Raw genomic sequence first — 18,965 nt, 5'->3', positions numbered from 1 at the left:
AAGCGGTCCCTATTTATCTACTTGCACCCGGAGGTGCTTTCGAACTGCTAGGTTGGCAGGCGCTGGGACCGAGCAGCGGGAGCGCACCCCGCCGCAGGGATTCGAACCGCCAACCTTTCGATCGGCAAGTCCTAGGCGCTGAGGCTTTAACCCACAGCGCCACCTGCGTCCCTGGGCTGGAAAATACTCATCTTTAAATCCTAAACAGCTGCTGCCAGGGAGATGCTGAAGTTGATGGAACAGTGGCCTGAGAGTGGCTTATGTTCCTAAAGGCAAGGGGAAACTGTTTCAGGGAAGGGCTAGAGCTCAGAAGCAAGGCACATGCTTTGGATGTGAAAGGCGCCATTTCAGCCCTTGGTATCTTCAGGTAAAGCTGGGGGAAAGCCCTGTTTGAAATCTTGGAAAACCACTACCTGTCAGTGTAGCGGATAAGATCTTTTCAGATGTGGGACCAACCTTTAGCTCAACCAAGCATTTGGAGATGCACCTCATAACTTTACGCCTTTTGTTTTTATGACGGCTGTGTTACAGTTGTGACCCACCTTACCTTGGTCTGCCACCCAATAATGGGTCCCAACCCTCCAGCGAAGTAGCCAAACACCCCCCCCCCATTTGTTTCAGGTGACCATTATGCTCCCCTGAAAAGGCAGAGTGAGTATCATCAACATTAGGGAACAGGTAAAATCAGAGAACTTCTGAATGAGTAAAATATAAGGTGGCTGAGAGTTATCTGTTCGTTCCAACTAGAAAAATTACCTTGCCACAGCTTGAAGTGGCAGCTTAGCTCACCTCAGCAGCTTGCCAGTATTCCCTCTGAAATTTTAGAAAGAGTGCCCAATGAGAGCAACGCATTTGTCATAATACATTGTCATTCTTGCCGCGGGGTGGGGATGGATGGCTGTCTCCATTGGCCAAGAGGTGGCAATTGTATTTTATAACAGCTTATTCTATATGTTGGCTATGCAACAAAATGATAGTGAACCCAAGAGATTGCAGCGGATAAGCCAAGACCGGCGAGAGTCACAGCTAGACTTGCTAACATTAAAGGTAAAGGTAAAGGTACCCCTGCCCGTACGGGCCAGTCTTGCCAGACTCTGGGGTTGTGCGCCCATCTCACTCAAGAGGCCAGGGGCCAGCGCTGTCCGAAGACACTTCCGGGTCACGTGGCCAGCGTGACATCGCTGCTCTGGCTCGCCAGAGCTGCACACGGAAACGCCGTTTACCTTCCCGCTAGAAAGCGGTCCCTATTTACCTACTTGCACCCAAGGGTGCTTTCGAACTGCTAGGTTGGCAGGCGCTGGGACCGAGCAACGGGAGCGCACCCCGCCGCGGGGATTCGAACCGCCGACCTTTCGATCGGCAAGCCCTAGGCGCTGAGGCTTTTACCCACAGCGCCACCCACGTCCCTTGTTAACATTGCTTGCTACAAACAGCAAAAGGAAATGCAGGGAGCAGATATGATGGAGCAGGGCCTTTTCTGTAGTGAGACCCTGACCATAAATCTAGACTAGCTTCATCTTTGTTTGTTTTTAATAGCTTTTAATTATTTAAAAAGTAATTCATTCCATTCTGTGTTTTTTTTTAAAAAAAATGGTTTTATTAAATCTGTTATGAAATCGTTTTAAAGTTTCTAAGTTAAGATTTTTATATTTTAAGACACTTAGGGCTTTTTGACTTGACAGGCAATTGATAAATAAATAAATGGTTTGTATTGTTCAACAAAGCTTGCTCGTATCTACTGTGAGATGAAAGACGTAATGAAAATACAGCACTATGGCCTGATTCAAGTACAATCATGCCGTGCTACATCACCTATGTGTTCAATTCATGAGAAATTAGTACTTCAAAAGACAGACACTTTTATTCCCAACCACTTCTATGGCACCTAACTCCAATTCCACAATGTAAACATTAAACATTTGAGGAAGATTAAGAGTTAGTCTCTGTTAAGCCCATTCCATGCTGCAACAAAGACGGCATTTTTATCAGTTTTTTTAGCATGCAGAGCACCTGGACTAGGAGACAGACAAGAGATCTGCCTTCGATCTTAGAAGAAATATGCCACAACGTATTTCAACCTGCAACATTCATCTACTGGAATGCCAAACTGTGAGCTGAAATATCTGCCTTTGTAATCTTATTATCTATAGCAAATTCTGTTGTCTGCTTCTAATTTATGAGCAGTGATAGAAAAGGCTAAAATGCAGAAGCAACAAGTTAAATCCAAGGGGTAAAATATCTAAATGAATCATGACTGCAACCAAAAGCCTACAGTCATACCTCGGGTTGCGAACGCTGCGGGTTGCACGTTTTCGCGTTACGGACCACGCCGAACCCGGAAGTACCGGAACAGATTACTTCCGGGTTTCAGCACTCATGCATGCGCAGAAAAACCAAATCATGCTTTGCGAATAAGCGTCAGATCGCGTCACGCACGTGTGTGTGCAGACACAGGACTGTGGGTTATGAACGTGCCTCCCGCATGGATCATGTTCGCAACCCGAGGTATGATTGTACAAGTCATCTTCCAATTGTTCACAAGCAGTTTACAGTGCAGCCTATGGGTGAGTCCCTGTATGAAGAACCCTACTACTGAAAACACATGGGGAATTTTATAATTGCATGGGGAAAGTTTTCTACCACCTTTCCCCCTTGATTTCACTATTCAACGCAGAATTCTTGACTAAGAATACATCTATAAATAGTTAAGATTACATACATTTAATATTGCAAACATTTGCAGCAATTTATGGGTTCACCATAGGCATCTGCTTGACCTCTATAAGAAAAATACTGGATTACATGAGCCTATTGTCCGATCCAGCAGGGCTTTTCTTACATTCCTCTATTATGTCTTTCTGTTTAATCAGTCTAATGTTTCTCGGTAACATAATTATTTATTCCCCCTCAGAATCTGCATTTCCAGATCTGCAGTGTAGTTTTTGTCATCTTTGCTTCCAGAACCCTAGAAAAGTACCTACCTATCCACCTCATGCTCCTACCACAGCACACTACATCACAACATTGTACTCAGTAAAGTGGTTATCCACAATGATCACAAACTCATGGTTTCATGGAACAAGGACTTCCCAAATCTGGACTGGATTCATTTGTCAAGCATAAAAATTACCAGTATGCTATCACCTTGAGAATGCTGTTGAAATCAGTAGAAATAGTAAACGGAAACTATGCCAAAACCTCCTTTGCAAGTCCTCCACAGACATCATTACAAACTCCAAGGTGAGAAGGGATTACAAACTAGAATGAAGCTAGGTAAAGAAATAAAGGGATTTAAATGAATAACTCTCCCTACTAACTTGCAAATTAAAAGCTACCTAAGGAAATAATGCTTAAGAGATAAATTTCCAGGAGTAGCGATGACACAACATAATTCGCACAGATAGCATTAAATCTGTCCAAATGGGTAATAGGAGATTTAAAAAAAAAAGCAGCACAGACCAGTTCACCTCAACAGTTCAGGGTAGATACTACAGTTTTAAATTGTTATTTAATATGCACATTTAGCAGATTAATAAATAATGCTAATAAGAGACTATTGGGATTTTAATGCTGCTATTTGCTAAATGGTTTGTTTTACTTGATTATTTTAATTTAACTTTTATTTCTTATCTTTTTCTATTTAAGGATGCTACAAACTATCCTCAGCAACTTAATGAAATAAAACCACATTTCCAACTGGCCCAGCTACAGAATACCAGTCCAAATATGGCATTCCTGGAATATTTTCAAGATATACTTGGAAAGAAACTTCTTACATTTTGCTTAATGAGGTCAATATCCAGCTATAGGAAGATAGCCCTCCAAAGCATTCTCCCTGTATCAGTTTGGAATTATTTCCCTAACATCTCCCTCTTATACTCTGAAGCAGCAGGACAATCATCCATCAGAGACACACAACTCAGCTCACACTGGGCCACTTTGATGTCCATAGTGCATCACTACATCAACAGCATTTTTACTATAATTTTAACTCAATGTTTTCATTTTCTCTGCATGCGCCATTGTATGCTCTCTCTTCTCTCCTTGAACAGCCAAAGATCTCCCCAAATGCTGCAATCCCACATTTTCACTCAAATCTCTGAGTGCCCCATCCATTCTCACCTTTTCCTTCCTTCAGACTCCCTTTGCTGTTTCAGCTGCTCACCCCCCTCCACCCCAATCTCTCTTGCTTCTAAATGAGCTCAGTAACAGTAGCCCACAAGTCTTTGGTTTTTCCCCCCCAGCAATTCGCTAAGTGAGGAAGTCTCAGGTGCAAGCAACCACAGTTTGCAACAGGCTGGGAAAACTGGTACCAACACCACAACATATTTTTAAATCTAGGAAGAGAAGGAGCAGGGCCACCAAGAGGGATGTTCAGGGGCGACTCATGTATTGGGCCCCATGCTAGCAGCAGTCTCAGCCTCTTTGCCTTCACTTTTTAAAAAAAGGTAAGCCAATTGGTCATTTCTAAAGAAAGGTATGAAACAAAATATGGAGACCAGAGTGGATAAAAATCAATGATTTTTTAAAAAATAATAATCAGATTTTTTAAATTCAAATCAGATTTTTTTTTAAAATTTAAATTGGATTTTTAAAATAAAATGCTTCTGGATGAAAAATCTTTCTAAAAATAGACTTCTATTTAAGTTACATTATAGTCCAAAGGCTATTCATCAGGAAATAAGGATTTGTTTTAAGTTTTTCATGTGTGCTAAAACTCAGTCTAAGTTTTTTTGTTTAAAATGTTTAACCACATCAGTTAACAAACATGGATACATATGCTATAATGTTATTGCTTTGGTTAAATAAATAGTTTAAGTGGTTGTTAGGGAAATAATTATTTTTCTCCTTCCAATAAAGTACAGCAGAAAAGTTGTCCAAATATAAGCAGCTAACTTATTAAACCTCACAATAATTTCATAATTATCTGTCTATGTATTTCTAATAGTATAAACAAATCAGTCATTTTTTATATAAGCGTAAAAAATCTGAAAAATTATTATATTCCAAAAATGAAGCCTTCCTCTGGTTGTACATATTAAGATTATACCAGCAAGAATGAGACTTTCTGTAAAAAAAAAGAGAAAGATTTAAAGCAAGTCTGACTAGTGATTTAAATCAAATCAAGCCTTACTGACTAGTGGTTTAAATCGTGGTTTAATTCATGACTGAAATCGTGATTGAAATCAAATCCACCCTGATGGAGACAACTGGTAAGGTTTTGGCACTTGCAGGCAGCACAATTGATAAGGGTGCTTTATCACTGTTGCTAAGCAGAGGAAGGAATGGTGACAACCCCAGCTGGGACTCAGGAGGGGGCCCTTGCAGAGCAGCAGAAAAGGTTGGGGAAGCTGGATGGAGAAGGATACTGGGACATGTTTATTTAAACATTTTTCTCACATACACATTATTTCATTCACTCCCTAAGGGAGCTGCCTTTATAGAATAAAGCACAGTTGGCTGACTTTGGTATGCTTTACTCAGAGGTAAAATAAATTGGGTTGCCTTTCTACTGAGGAAAAAATGGCAACATGGCAGTCCCCCTGCCCTGATTTTCCATATCCACCCCACAAAACCACTACTGGTCTGCTTGTCCTCACTATGCTGTTATTTATTAATAAACACGAACCATAAAACAAAACCATAACATACAAAATGAATCAGCAGATACAACCATAAAAAACTAAGCACCTAGTAGCTGCATCAAGTTTAAATTCCTGTAGACTGTACCCTAACACAAGGGTATATTTTTTTGTTTATCAAGATTAGCAAAATGTTCTGTGTGTATACATTTTGCTGAGAGTTGTGAAACAGCACACATTTGTTGCTTATTGTCTTGTGACTTTTCTCCCAGGAATTCAAAGCTGTGTACATTGTGTTCTTCTTCCCACTTTTATCTCCACAACTCTATTTACTGGATGCTTTTACTGGAAATAGGAGGAGCGAATTTCTGACAACACTGCTTTCCTACTGCAGTATCTTGAAGACTTTCTTGGGGTGTTTGGGAAATCCTCTGGAATAGCATGATAGGTGGCAAAAATCTATTCCTTTCCATCCTTAACTGAGAACATCCATTGGCTCTCCACCCCTTTTTTATTCACAGAAGTGACACTTTAGATGCAGAACACTCCATTTTATGAGGATCCTCTAAGTCAGCCTTTCTCAACTTTGGCTCCCCAGATGTTGTTAGGCTACCACTCCAATCATTCCTGACCACTGGTCTGCTAGCTAGGGATGACGGGAGTTGTAGTCCTACAATATCCGGGGCCCAAGGTTGAGAAAGACTGCTCTAGATACGCAGAAAAAACCAGTAACAATAAAATGCAAAACATTATTCTCTTGTATTTCTACAGTTAAGGTAGAGATGCATTCTACCTAAGGGGCCGGGGACTGATCTTGATATAAGTAAATGTTAAATGCAATTATTGGGGGAGTCCATTATTGGTAGTACTAAAAATACTAATTTAATTAATGGCATTGACTTCAAAATGTTACATTGGACAATTTACATACTTCAATTGTGAATGTTGGTTTGTTTAAACTTGACAGAAGCGGACAAGATCAACTCTATCTCCTCGGAACATTTTACAAATTTTCAACAGGATGCGAATTATATTACAAACAAAATGCAAGAACAATCTTTCCCTTCCAAATCCATTTTTACACATTCACAATTTGCCAGATAATTTTTTCATCAACTGCAACTTTTTTTTGCTTGCTCTTTTTTCAAAATGCCTCATTTGAAAGGTTGCACAAACCCTTTATTTGTCATTTTTGAAAAGTCAACTGAAATGATAGATTTGCAATTAACAACAAAAAAAAAATGCAGTTGTACCCGCTCTGTATACACAATATGATGCACACTTATACCCACCTGACTGCAGCAAACCTCCTCACAGCTCCTTTGCAAGCTGAAGTTGTAGGTCCTTTTCACACTGATCAGACCCATTCAGGTGGTACCCTACAGAACACAGAAATGGATAATCATAATCTCAGTAAACACTGAAAAGCTTCCCTAAAATCACAATATATGCTTTCAAGTCCACAGGATGATACTAAGAATGTCTGCTTCAGTCCCCTATGCATAACTGGTGCATGTCTGCCAAACAAACTGTAATAAGAGTGTTCTTTATGGCTAAAAGATGCCACATTCTTTCTCAGATGCCTCCAAAATGCTAGGATTATAGGTGGGGAGAGAATTAGAGAAGCACAACTTGGAAACTAGCCTAACTAATTTGTGCCAACAGGGCTCATTTGAGCAAACACTACTGGAATTGAAAGCAGCTTCGGGGCAATGATTTCTTTTTCCTGGAGTCCATGGGTTTGCCTAGGACACAGAATGATGACTTAAGTGCTACAATAGATACAATCTCAAACTTCCCAAACCTGAAAGACCTGCAGTTCTGTTTTATTATTTATTCATACTTATACCCATTTCTCCCTCTCAATGGCAGTGCGGGGCAGGTAACAATACGGCACAACAATAAGAAACAACAACATTAACAAAATAGCAGTGTCAGCAAGGAGCTTGATTACATTCCTTGGTAACAAAAAGGTCTTCACCTTGTGCAAAAATGAGGACAATGTGGAGGAAACGTGCTGCCCATCAGAAGATTTGAACTACAATTCAAATCAGAAGCAGCCAACACAATAGTAGTCCAAAACATCTGGAGGGCACGAGGTTCACAGAATCATAGATTTGGAAGGGACGCCAAAGTTGGCAAAAACTGTTTTATTATAAATTATGGTTCAGTGTGAAGAAGTGATGTGCTGGTGCACACTGCTCAGAAGTTCCTGAACCACTCCTCCCCCCTGCTACTGCCACACCACAAAGGGAAGAAACCAGAGGCTGGCTTCATGTTATGTGCAAACCAGGGCTCATTATTTGTTTCCCTCAAACAAACTAAGAGAGGTAGGAGCAACTCAGGACTTTTCTGGCAATGTGTACCAGCATGTTGCTCCTTCACAATAAAGTAAAATATAGTTCAATGTTGCACGGAAATCAATATATTGTACCTCACAGGTAATGCAATCTTGTCTTCTACCTATATTCAAAATAGACAGGATTTGCAGAACAGTAACACACCCATTTAATTTATTACACAGATTTAATCAGGAATACGATGGTGCGTACTAACTTCTCAGTCCTGAAAACACAACCTCAAAACCAAGTATTTCCTGACATTATCCATTTGTTCAATTTACAGCCCCAAATTATAGAAAGCTTTCTTGCTAAGCCTTTGCATGGTTTAAACCGTGCCTTCACGAGTGGCACATTAATTATTTCAAGGTCAATTATTACCTGGATTTGTGACCCTGAATCTGTAACAACAGGAGCTCAGATCAAACTCTCAATTTCTTACATTTATTGTCAATGAGGAAAATCAGACTCAAAATTAACTTCAAGAATTCCTAGCAGCATTTTCAGTAGCTTTTGTTCTCATTCATTTCTGCTAGATATACTGCAAGTCCAAAGGTCTTGTATTTTCAGGGGCCCCACTAATTAAAGCACAAACATTTGATGGCATGAAGGTAAAAGTTAAGAAAGGTCAACATTTCTTTCCTTCTGCAACAGGATGGTAGCTGCAGCCTCCCACTAAACTCTGGGAATGATCATGCACTTTTAACTGACATTTGAGAATCACCTGGTGGCTAATGGTAAAATGCTAGTTTATGAGCTGAAGACAATGTTATCTATTGGAGGGCAATGTTTCCCTTAGGCAGAAACACTGACATGCCAAGGCATACTTTAAGCCTCTCCAGGTTTCCCAAAAAAAGAACATTCTGAAAGCTGTTAAAATGCATAGAAGCCAATTTTTACAAACAATAATCATACAACAGTCAAATTAAGCAGAAATTCAGGACACGATTGTAAAGCATGAGAAGTGCTCCTCACCTTCTCAACTCAGTGGGTGATCTCATTTACTGAGAAAGATTCCAACATTTGATAGTTTAAAAGCAAGAATAAGCAAAAGCACTTGTAAAATTCCTACACCTTTGTTTCCTCACAAAGAAATGGGAATGTCAGCCTAGGCAGCATAACATTTAGTGTGGCATACAGACTTCAAAATAACTTTATTAAGATCTGGGTGGGTGGGGAGGGTATATTTTGAATTTTTTTATCTTTTTTTAAAAAAGGAGTATGTACGCATCTCAAGCAACAGATTTGTATTGTATAAGCATCCTGAATGTCTACAGAGAATGCAAAATATTAAATATACCCTTTGCTAACGAACCTATAATTTTATCTAAGTAGTGCAAATTTCAACATCGGTTTAACAGAACATTATTTAGCATAATCTACCTGTTAAGCTCAAATAAAAAGAAGAGAAAAGGCTTACTACTCAACTCAGTAGGCCCACACTGATTGGTTCTGTTTTGCCCATTATGCCCAAGAAAAATGAACAGATCAAATAATATGCATGGAGTCATATCCCTGAAGATTTAGATTAGCACTTGGTCATAAACTAGGAAAGGGCATCAGCTATATGTGATGACATAGGGTGTGTCATCACTCCTCTGCTGACCATAGGAAATGGAGGAGAATGGTGTTTTAAAGAACGTGAGGTTTCAGTTACAAGAGCTGGAGAATGCAGTTTTTATATAATTCAGATTTCAAAAGGTCAGAATATTTTGTATGACATTCCATTCAAACTTTTTGATCTATAGTTTCAGGCCAATGAAGTTTCAGAATTCCAGTAAATATTACCAGCATAAGCCTTTACACACAGATCCCGCTATCTGAAAATTCACTTATCCGCACATACACAATTATCTCCAAACCCCCTATATACTCTGCAGATTGACCAATCTGAAAATCCAACTTCCTTACTTCCTCATTTGTTTGTGCTTTGCTGGTCAACAGCAGCCATTTTCAGGCAGAAATCAAGGAGGGCGATATGGGAGCAAGATCTGATGAATCAGGGTGCAGGAGAGATCAAACGAATCAGGTTTTTTTCATGCGTCTCTCTTTTGCTGAATAAACCATTGAAAAAACAGTGAAAGCAGTACAACAAATCCCACATTAGAAATATTTCCATAGGAAATAATGGAAATTGTGGACTTGTTATGCAATGCTTGCCTAACAGTTTCCACAGAACATACTGTGTTTGGTAAGCAGGACCTGTTTGAACTGTGGAAATTCACACCTGAGATGGTCAGAAGATGCAGAGGATCCTGTGGTCTATTCCCAATTCCTTAAGCCTGGGTGAGGGATCAGACATGTGAAATCCACATCAGCTATCAGCTGCATCTTAGTTAAAGGTAAAGGGACCCCTGACCATTAGGTCCAGTTGTGGCTGACTCTGGGGTTGCGGCACTCATCTCGCTTTATTGGCCAAGGGAGCTGGCATACAGCTTCCGGGTCATGTGGCCAGCATGACTAAGCCGCTTCTGGCAAACCAGAGCAGCACATGGATACGCCATTTACCTTCCCGCCTATCTATCTACTTGCAGCTTGACGTGCTTTCGAACTGCTAGGTTGGCAGAAGCAGGGAACAAGCAACGGGAGCTCACTCCGTCGCGGGGATTCGAACCACTGACCTTATGAGGCCATAATTAATAATCTAATTATTTCTTTCTTTGTCAAATTATACATTGTGGATTTGATAAAAATTAGTTTCACCAAACTTCAATAAACACAAATTCCTGGGGTCCAACTCCAAGATTGTAAGCAATTAGCCTTCATTATTTTACTCTTAACATTGTATGACTGGTGTGTTTCAAGTAAGAGAGCATTGTGGAGTACAAAGCCATAGAGCGTAACATTAGTACAAGTACAAGTACATGCATGAATACAATTAAAATAAAGTATTATACTGCCCTAAATCAGAGGTTTTCAACCCTTTTTAGTCCACGGCTCCCTTGACCAACTACATTCTTTCTGTAGCACCCCTGTGGGGCTCAGGAGCCCAGTTATGTCACCATGTGCCTGTAGAGCTGGCAGCCTCTCCCCCTTTCTTGAACACCCACCTTTGTGGAGTGTTCCCTCAGCCTCCTCTCCCCTCTCCTTGGGAGTCCTCCGGGCAGCTGCTGCTGCTGCCCCTAGTTTCTGAGCTGCCCCCTTGTCCCCAAAGAAAGATGCCTCCTCACACTCCTCCCAGGGGCCTGGGACCTGTCTGTCTATTCCCGACAGTAAGGGCTAGTGAACTGACTGGCTGGGCTCCCTCGCCTGCCTGCTTGCTTACTCCTTGCCCCCTGACCAGCCTCAGAGGTGCCATTTGCCTGTGAAGCTTGTAGCCAGGGCTGCCACCAACAGCCACACAAGCCATTGGGAGGTAGAGATGCAAGAGGGCATCAGAGAAGGGAAGGAAGGAAAGAGGGACAGAGGCCACTGTTGCCCGCAGCACCCCTGACCGTCATTCAAGACACCCCAGGGTGCCATGGCACCCTCGTTGAAAACCACTGTCCTAACCTAAAAGGCAAAATTGTAAAAGCAACAGAGACGCTGTCCTTGAAATAAGCCATTTTCTCCACACTAGCTGTTTTACCCAAAGGTATGAACAACTTGAGAGAGGTGCTGTGGTCTAAACCAGTGAGCCTAAGAATTGCCGATCGGAAGGTCAGCGGTTCGAATCCCCATGACGGGGTGATCTCCTGTTGCTCTGTACCAGCTCCTGCCAACCTAGCAGTTCGAAAGCATGTCAAAGTGCAAGTAGATAAATAGGTACCGCTCCGGAGGGAAAGTTAACGGCGTTTCCGTGCGCTGCGCTGCTTTCGCCAGAAGCGGCTTAGTCATGCTGGCCACATGACCTGGAAAAACTGTCTGTGGACAAACGCCAGCTCCCTCGGCCAGTAAAGCAACATGAGCGCCGCAACCCCAGAGTCGTTCGCAACTGGACTTAACTGTCAGGGGTCCTTTACCTTTTTATGAAAAACTTGAGATAATTCTGCATGTTTTACTTTACTAAGTAGTTCTGGTTATAACCACTATTTAATTACACCCTAGGTTAAGACAACTTTCTGTTTGCAAAACAGTGCAGATTGTGAGCTCTAAAGGGAATGTATTTGTTCCCTACTGTTCAAGACATCTATTCCTAATTGACAGCTCCAGCAAAAAGTAACATAGCATGAAAATCCCTAGGAAAAACAATAAGATGCAAAGAACTCTGTGAAGCTAACCAGCAGCTTGAAATCAATAACAACTTCATAATTTGACAAAGGAGATTAAATGATGCTGTGCAAATTACTATCAGCATTCCTCTAGCAAATTCAATGAGGTGATAAAGGCAGGATATTATGCTGACAGATGCCAAATGCTTTACATTAAAATACTGGCACACGGAATGTGGTCTTCTTCAATTCTTGTTATAATAAGCATATTCTACTAGAAGACTAAAAATTTGGCCCTCAAGTGCTTTTTTACTTTAAAAAGAGGAGACAAGAAAAGATAAACTAGTAGTAGTAGCAAAGGAAACCTAAGATCATACATTAAGTAGCAAACGAAACATTAAACATGTGTCAGCTTTGTCCCTTTAATTTTATCCTTTTGGGATTGTTTTTTAGAACCAACACACTTCTCTTTAACTCATTTTATTCAAACCTCTAAGAACTACAAACAGGAAACTTGTGAAGATTAATTAATGAGCCAAGTTGAATTGGAAAAGGGACATGAAGCAAGTTGCTGATGCAAATCTAACTGGATAACAGAAATCCAGAGGAATAAAAAAAGCAAACAGAACCCAATAAAAATAACAATCACTAAAAATATATATGTACAATGAATAATCAATAAAGATCAAAGTATTTTCAAGGTTTCTATTTAGAATTTTCAAAGCGCAACACAGATTATTTATCTATTACCTGATCAATAACCATACATTCTAAATATGGGTAAGTGTTCAGAATTAAAGGATTTTTAAATACAGGTGTTTTTACTTTTTATTGCAAGGTTTCATTAATGGAAAAATGAGTTTCTTTCATTTATTGTGAATGGATTATTTCAGTAAGAGTAGAAAAGTTTTCTGTCACCAGTGGAACTTCAGAGATTTGCGTGGGCATCTCATGGGCAAGGTATTTTTAATTATTAGCAAATGTGTCATAAATTTTAAATTACTAACAAATTTGTCATTAATTTTTGTTAACTGTTTTCTTACAGCCATTTTCAGTAACAATGAGTGGTGTGACAGCTCCAATGACAGAGTAAGAACAGGAAAGACTAACTAAAAAGAAACTCAGTTGATTTTGCCATTAATTTTAAAGTGTATACACTGAGTACATTGCCCATATTTACTTACTGATAATAGATCATATGGAGTTTTACTCCCCTATTGATGGGTCTCCCATGAGTACAGACCAACAGATTATCTGTCATCAAGATCTGTAAGAACTGTTGACAAAAATCATATTTGATGTAAAGACCTCAGACTTTTCTTTTACATTTGCTACATTACAGATGAGCTGAGAGTTAAGAAGGGCATGTATAAGAAATGGAAGAAAGGGGAAATCACAAAGGAGGAGTATACACAAGTAGCCAACAGTTGCAGGGGGGGAGTCAGGCTGGCTAAAGGTCAGAATAAGCTCAGGCTCGCAAGACAGCTTATAAATAATAAAAAGGGTTTCTTCGGCTATGTCTGCAGTAAGAGGAAGAACAAGCACGTGTTGGGTTTTCTGCGTGAATGAGACAGGGAAAGCTAATGCATGACAGAGAGAAGGCAGAACTACTCAGCACCTACTTTGCCTCTGTCTTCACCGAAAAGGAAAACAATGCCCAACCTGGTGATAACCAAATAAATGATGCAAGGAGGGAGCTGCTGCCCAAGATAGGAAAAGAGATAGTAAGCAAACACCTTGCTACTTTAAATGAATTCAAATCTCCAGGGCCTGATGAGCTGTATCCAAGGGTACTAAAGGAGCTTGTGGATGTAATTTCAAAGTATTTGTCTATTATCTTTGAGAAACCCTGGAGAACAGGTGAGTTCCCTGCAGCTGGAGGTGGGCAAATGTTGTCCCTATCTTCAAAAAGTAGAAAAAGGAAGACCCAAGTAACTACCAACTGGTGAGGTTGACATCAATAACAGGGAAAGTCCTAGAACAGATAATTCAGCAGTCGGTCTGTGAGCATTTAGAAAAGGAAGTTGTGATTACTAAGACCCAGCATGGGTTTCTCAAAAATAAGTCATGCCAGACCAATCTGATTTTTTTGATGGAATTACAAACTTGGTGGATCAGGTAAATGCTGTGGACATAACGTACAGTGGTGCCCCGCAAGACGAATGCCTCGCAAGACGGAAAACCGGCAAGACGAAAGGGTTTTCCGTTTGCGAGTTGCTTCGCAAGACGAATTTCCCTATGGGCTTGCTTCGCAAGAAGAAAGCCCATAGGGAAATCTCCGGGGACCTCTTTTAAATGCTGGCGGTGGGGAGCAAAGCCTTTCCCCCCCCTCCGGCCCTCAGAAGAGGTCCAGGAAGGCCGGCGGGGGGCGAAAGTCTTTGCTCCCCACCGCCAGCATTTTAAAAGCGGTCTGGGATAGCAGGGAAGCGCTTCCCGCTATCCTGGACGGCTTTTGAAGGCAGGTGGGGGGAGCAAAGACTTTTGCCCCCCGCCGGCCTTCAGAAGAGGTCCAGGACCTCTTCTGAAGGCCGGCGGGGGGCAAAAGTCTTTGCTCCCCCCTGCCTGCCTTCCCGGGAGAGCTTTTGAAGGCAGGCTTTTGAAGACAGACTGTCCCCGGACCTGGTCTAAAGGTGGTTTCCCTAGGAACGCATTGATTGATTGATTGATTGATTCAATGCATTCCTATGGGAAACCGTGCTTCGCAAGACGAAAAACTCGCAAGACGAAAAAACTTGCGGAACGAATTAATTTCGTCTTGCGAGGCACCACTGTATCTTGATTTCAGTAAAGCTTTTGACAAAGTCCCCCACAATATTCCAACGAGAAAGCTGGTAAAATGTGGATTGAATGAGGTAACTGTTAGGTAGATTTGTACCTGATTGACTGACCGAACCTAAAGAGCACTCATTAATGGTTCCTCATCATCCTGGAAAAAAGGGTAGTTGTTAAATTTGCAAGCAGATGCTTTGAATTTGATTTTTCTACAGAGATCTACAAATTTTTGCTGCATCTTTTTGAGGTTGTTGATGATCCCATGCCCCACCACATAACTCCAAGCCGGTGTCAAAAGCAGGGGTTGTTAGCAGAATTGTGTGCTGCTATTTGTACTAGAAGTCAGTGAGGAAAAAGCTTAACTGATTTTGTGTCTCTTTACCTCAATAAGAAAGGCCTGTCTAGTCCAGCATACTGTTCCCATAGTAGACAACCAGGTGCCTATGTAAGCCTGAAAGCAGGACCTAGTGCAACAGTACTCTCTCCATTTGGGAATCTTTTACTGCCTACAACAATAGAGGTAAAACATAGCCATATCCTCCATGAATTTTCCTGACCTCCTTTTAAAGCCACCCACACTGGTAGCCACCACTACATCCCATGGGAGCAAACACCATAGTTTTAACTATGAATTTTTCTTTTCTATTAGGTGAATGTGTCACTAAAAACCAAAATAATAAAAACTGAAAATCATAAGTACCTCCAGATTTGCTCTCATGTATGCAAACAAAACAGCAACACTGCTGGGAGAGAAATCTTAAGAATTAGGCCACAGTAATGCCAAGAGGGCATTTTCTGATGCATGCTACCAAACTGTGCCATGCAAAGCTTCAGAGAGGCACTATACAAAAACTATGTAATAGTCTTTGTGATGCCAATACTATTTGCTATATTACATGCTGTAATGTCTGTCTATGAAGTTGTAAGTAAAGATTTATTGAGCTGATTCCATATTGGGTATGTATTAGTCAAGATTAAAAATTCCAGGCCTGTTATAGCAAAAACAGCAATGAGTCTTTTGGCATCTCAAGGGCAACAAGAATAATTTTTGCATATGCTTTCATTCTGAACTATAATTTATTAGTAAACTTGATTCTATTCAGTTAGGACTTAAGACCAAAGTTCTGACTATAGCTGGGAAATAAACTTAGCATACCTTTTTATATTTTAGCTTAAAATGTCACAGAGAGTCTAACATATTCCATAGCCTTACAATTTCTTTTTTAAAAAAATAATATTTATTACTTTTAAAACTTACAAGAAAAAAAAGAAAAGAAAAAAGACAAGAAGAAAAGACAAAAGAGAGAAAAAGAAAAAAACAATACAATACAATATATAAACAATACAAAACACAACCTTAACACACTAAACTAAACAAAACAACAACAGTTTAAAAACATACATACACCATACCATTTCATTACTCTATCTTTCATTCCCTTATTTCATCGACCTCCTCTCACCTCCCTTTTTGTATTCCACTTCTATTAATTGTTTCAGCAATTTCTTTCCATCTTTCTCTATTTTTATCATATAAATATCTTAACATATTTTTAACCTTATTTTCCATTAATGCTAAAGTACTTATTTATGCTTAACTCCTTATAACATTTCTACTAAAGCCATAAAATTTCATTCCAACAATTTTTCTAACACTCATTAATTTTACAGCATTTCTATGTATAAACTTTAAACATTTCCAATCTTCTTCCACCATCTCTTCTCCCTGGTCTCGGATTCTGCCAGGCATTTCCGTCAATTCCATATAGTTCATCAACCTGGAGATCTTCTGTCTGAGGCTCTTAAATCTTTTCCAAGTCCCTTCTGCAGGTCTTCTTCATATTCTTTGATGCTGAAAAGCAGATCTCGGGGAGACCCCAGCCCAACAATGCCCCCATTCCCTCTCGACAGGCCAGCCAACTCTCCACAGCTAAAACCAAGGTCCATACAATATTTCAGGACATGTTTCAGAATTCCTCCAGATCCAAAGGCCCCCACAACTCCAATCCCCTCCTGACCCAGATCCAGGACCCAAAGGTCAGTAAATCCCTGCTTGAAAGGGTCTATCCAACCTTCCTTCTCCAGTCCAAGCAGGGCTCCGATCCTCAAATTCTGACTTTTTCTATATTCATTCATAAAAGGCCTCAACTTATAGTCCTCAATTTGCCTCTGATAGCCTTACAATTTCTTATCCATATCACATGTGTGGCTTATATGTGTATGCATAACTCAAATCCAAATGGGCTCTAATCCATGAAAGCCAATGCCAACATAAATCTGTTCATCTGTACCAACAAAAGATTCTGTTTTGCTTTTTCTGAATGTTACTGTCTTACTGAATGGCAAGGATAAGCAAATTGTTTTTAAAATGCAATGCTATGCAATAGCTCTAGTAAAAAAAATCAGCCTAATTTCTGTAAAGCACAACTTTTATTGTTTGTTTATTTGTTTTATGGGAAACAACTGTGAATGGATGCTGAATAATGACTGGAAGAGTTTTGTCCTTGTATTTGGTTTTGAGTTGCTCTATTGGTTCATAATCTAAAGTACAACTGATAATGGCCCAAGGTTTGATCAATAATCATCTGTCTATCACCTTTCTTGTTCAAATAGAAACGCAAGATTCCAGATGCTCAGTAAAATTTACTTCTATCAAACTGCTTGTTTTACTTCCATCCTTTGTTTTCTCTCCCTGCATTTATTCTTGCATTGAAAACATGTTTGGTGTTTGTTTTAAAATTCAACAGTCATGTCCTTTAAGATGTCTGACTTGAGCACAGTGACACATGCCTTGGTAAGGTAAGGTAAAGTAAAGGTAAAAGACCCCTATGGGTAAAGATGACTATGGGGTGTGGCACTAAACTCACTTTTCAGGCCGAGGGAACCAGTGTTTGTCCACAGACAGCTTTCCAGATCATGTTGCCAGCATGACTAAACCACTACTGGTGCATGGAGGACCATGACGGAAGCAGAGCACATGAAAATGTTGTTTACCTTCCTGCTGCAGTGATACCTATTTATCTACTTGCATTGGTATGCTTTCGAGCTGCTAGGTTGGCAGAAGCTGGGACAGAGCAACGGGAGCTTACCCTGTTGTGCAGATTTGAACTGACGACCTTCTGATCGGCAAGCCCAAGAGGCTTGGTGGTTTAGATCACAGTGCAACCCACCTCCCTCTACATCAGGCTTCCTCAACCTCGGCCCTCCGGATGTTTTTGGCCTACAACTCCCATTATCCCTAGCTAGCAGGACCAGTGGTCAGGGATGATGGGAATTGTAATCTCAAAGTATCTGGAGGGCTGAGGTTGAAGAAGCCTGCTCTACATGCCTGTGTGCAAACTAGACCATTGTGGGAAAGTTCTTGAGTTTTCTAAAAGTTGACATTTTGCTTTCAAAACTATATACTTGACTGACCTCTTACCCAAAAAGTTCATTTCACTTTACAAAATATTAAGTAGGTAATAATGCTATCGTGTTTTACTAAAATGCCACTGAAGTCTTCTTAATTCTACTGATCCGGCAGCAATTAAGGAACTCTGCAATATCTGGACTACTCCTAGTCCCTAGGATTTCTCCAAAGCCTGTTAGATTCTTCCCATTAAATTTCCTCCATCACTTGCCTTTTACAGAAATGAGCTCATTTATTTTTATTTTTTACTACTGTACTGACCCACCCAGAAGCAAGGGCAGAATGGCAATCCAAACATCTGTTCATACAGGATGCTGCATAAACAGCAGCAATACTGTTTATAAATAGCATAATCTCTATTTTTTAAAGTTTCATTCCGAGTCACCTTATCTCTAAAAAGAGAGAGCAGAAATAGAAAGGGTCCAGAGACAGGTGACAAAAGCGATTAGAAGCCTGGAGAGGCTTACACATGGGGAAAGATTTAAAAGATTAGGGCTCTTCATCTTATGGAAGGAGGTGAAAGGGAGGAGGCTTACCAGAGATATCAAAGCTATGAAGGACAGGGGGATGATTACACAGGGCAGGCACTTTCCCTTCTCACACATAAACACACAGCCCTGAGAAAGAAACAAAGCAATCTTTGGTCTCCTTTGTCACTCTGAAAATAATAATATATGGTATGGAGAATAGTAGAGAATAGTACCCTCAGCCTTGGCTGCTAAAGCCTAATCAC

At 40.4% G+C, this 18,965-nt stretch overlaps 1 protein-coding gene across 20 annotated transcripts in view; it reads right to left on the bottom strand.

The window, feature by feature from the left end:
• Positions 1–18,965, bottom strand: part of PTPRF (protein tyrosine phosphatase receptor type F) — a 485,633-nt gene that overhangs the window by 395,159 nt on the left and 71,509 nt on the right. For all 20 annotated transcript variants that reach the window (XM_083742226.1, XM_083742229.1, XM_083742216.1 and 17 more), the window contains exon 2: positions 6,875–6,961. The gene's annotated coding sequence lies outside the window, so the exon portion shown is untranslated. The remainder of the gene's footprint in view (positions 1–6,874; positions 6,962–18,965) is intronic.

This window comes from Podarcis gaigeae, assembly GCF_964106915.1.
Source record: "Podarcis gaigeae genome assembly, chromosome: 6".
Classification (NCBI taxonomy): domain Eukaryota; kingdom Metazoa; phylum Chordata; class Lepidosauria; order Squamata; family Lacertidae; genus Podarcis; species Podarcis gaigeae.
Note: the sequence above shows the minus strand (reverse complement) of the source record. Positions and strands in the feature narration are given on the sequence as shown.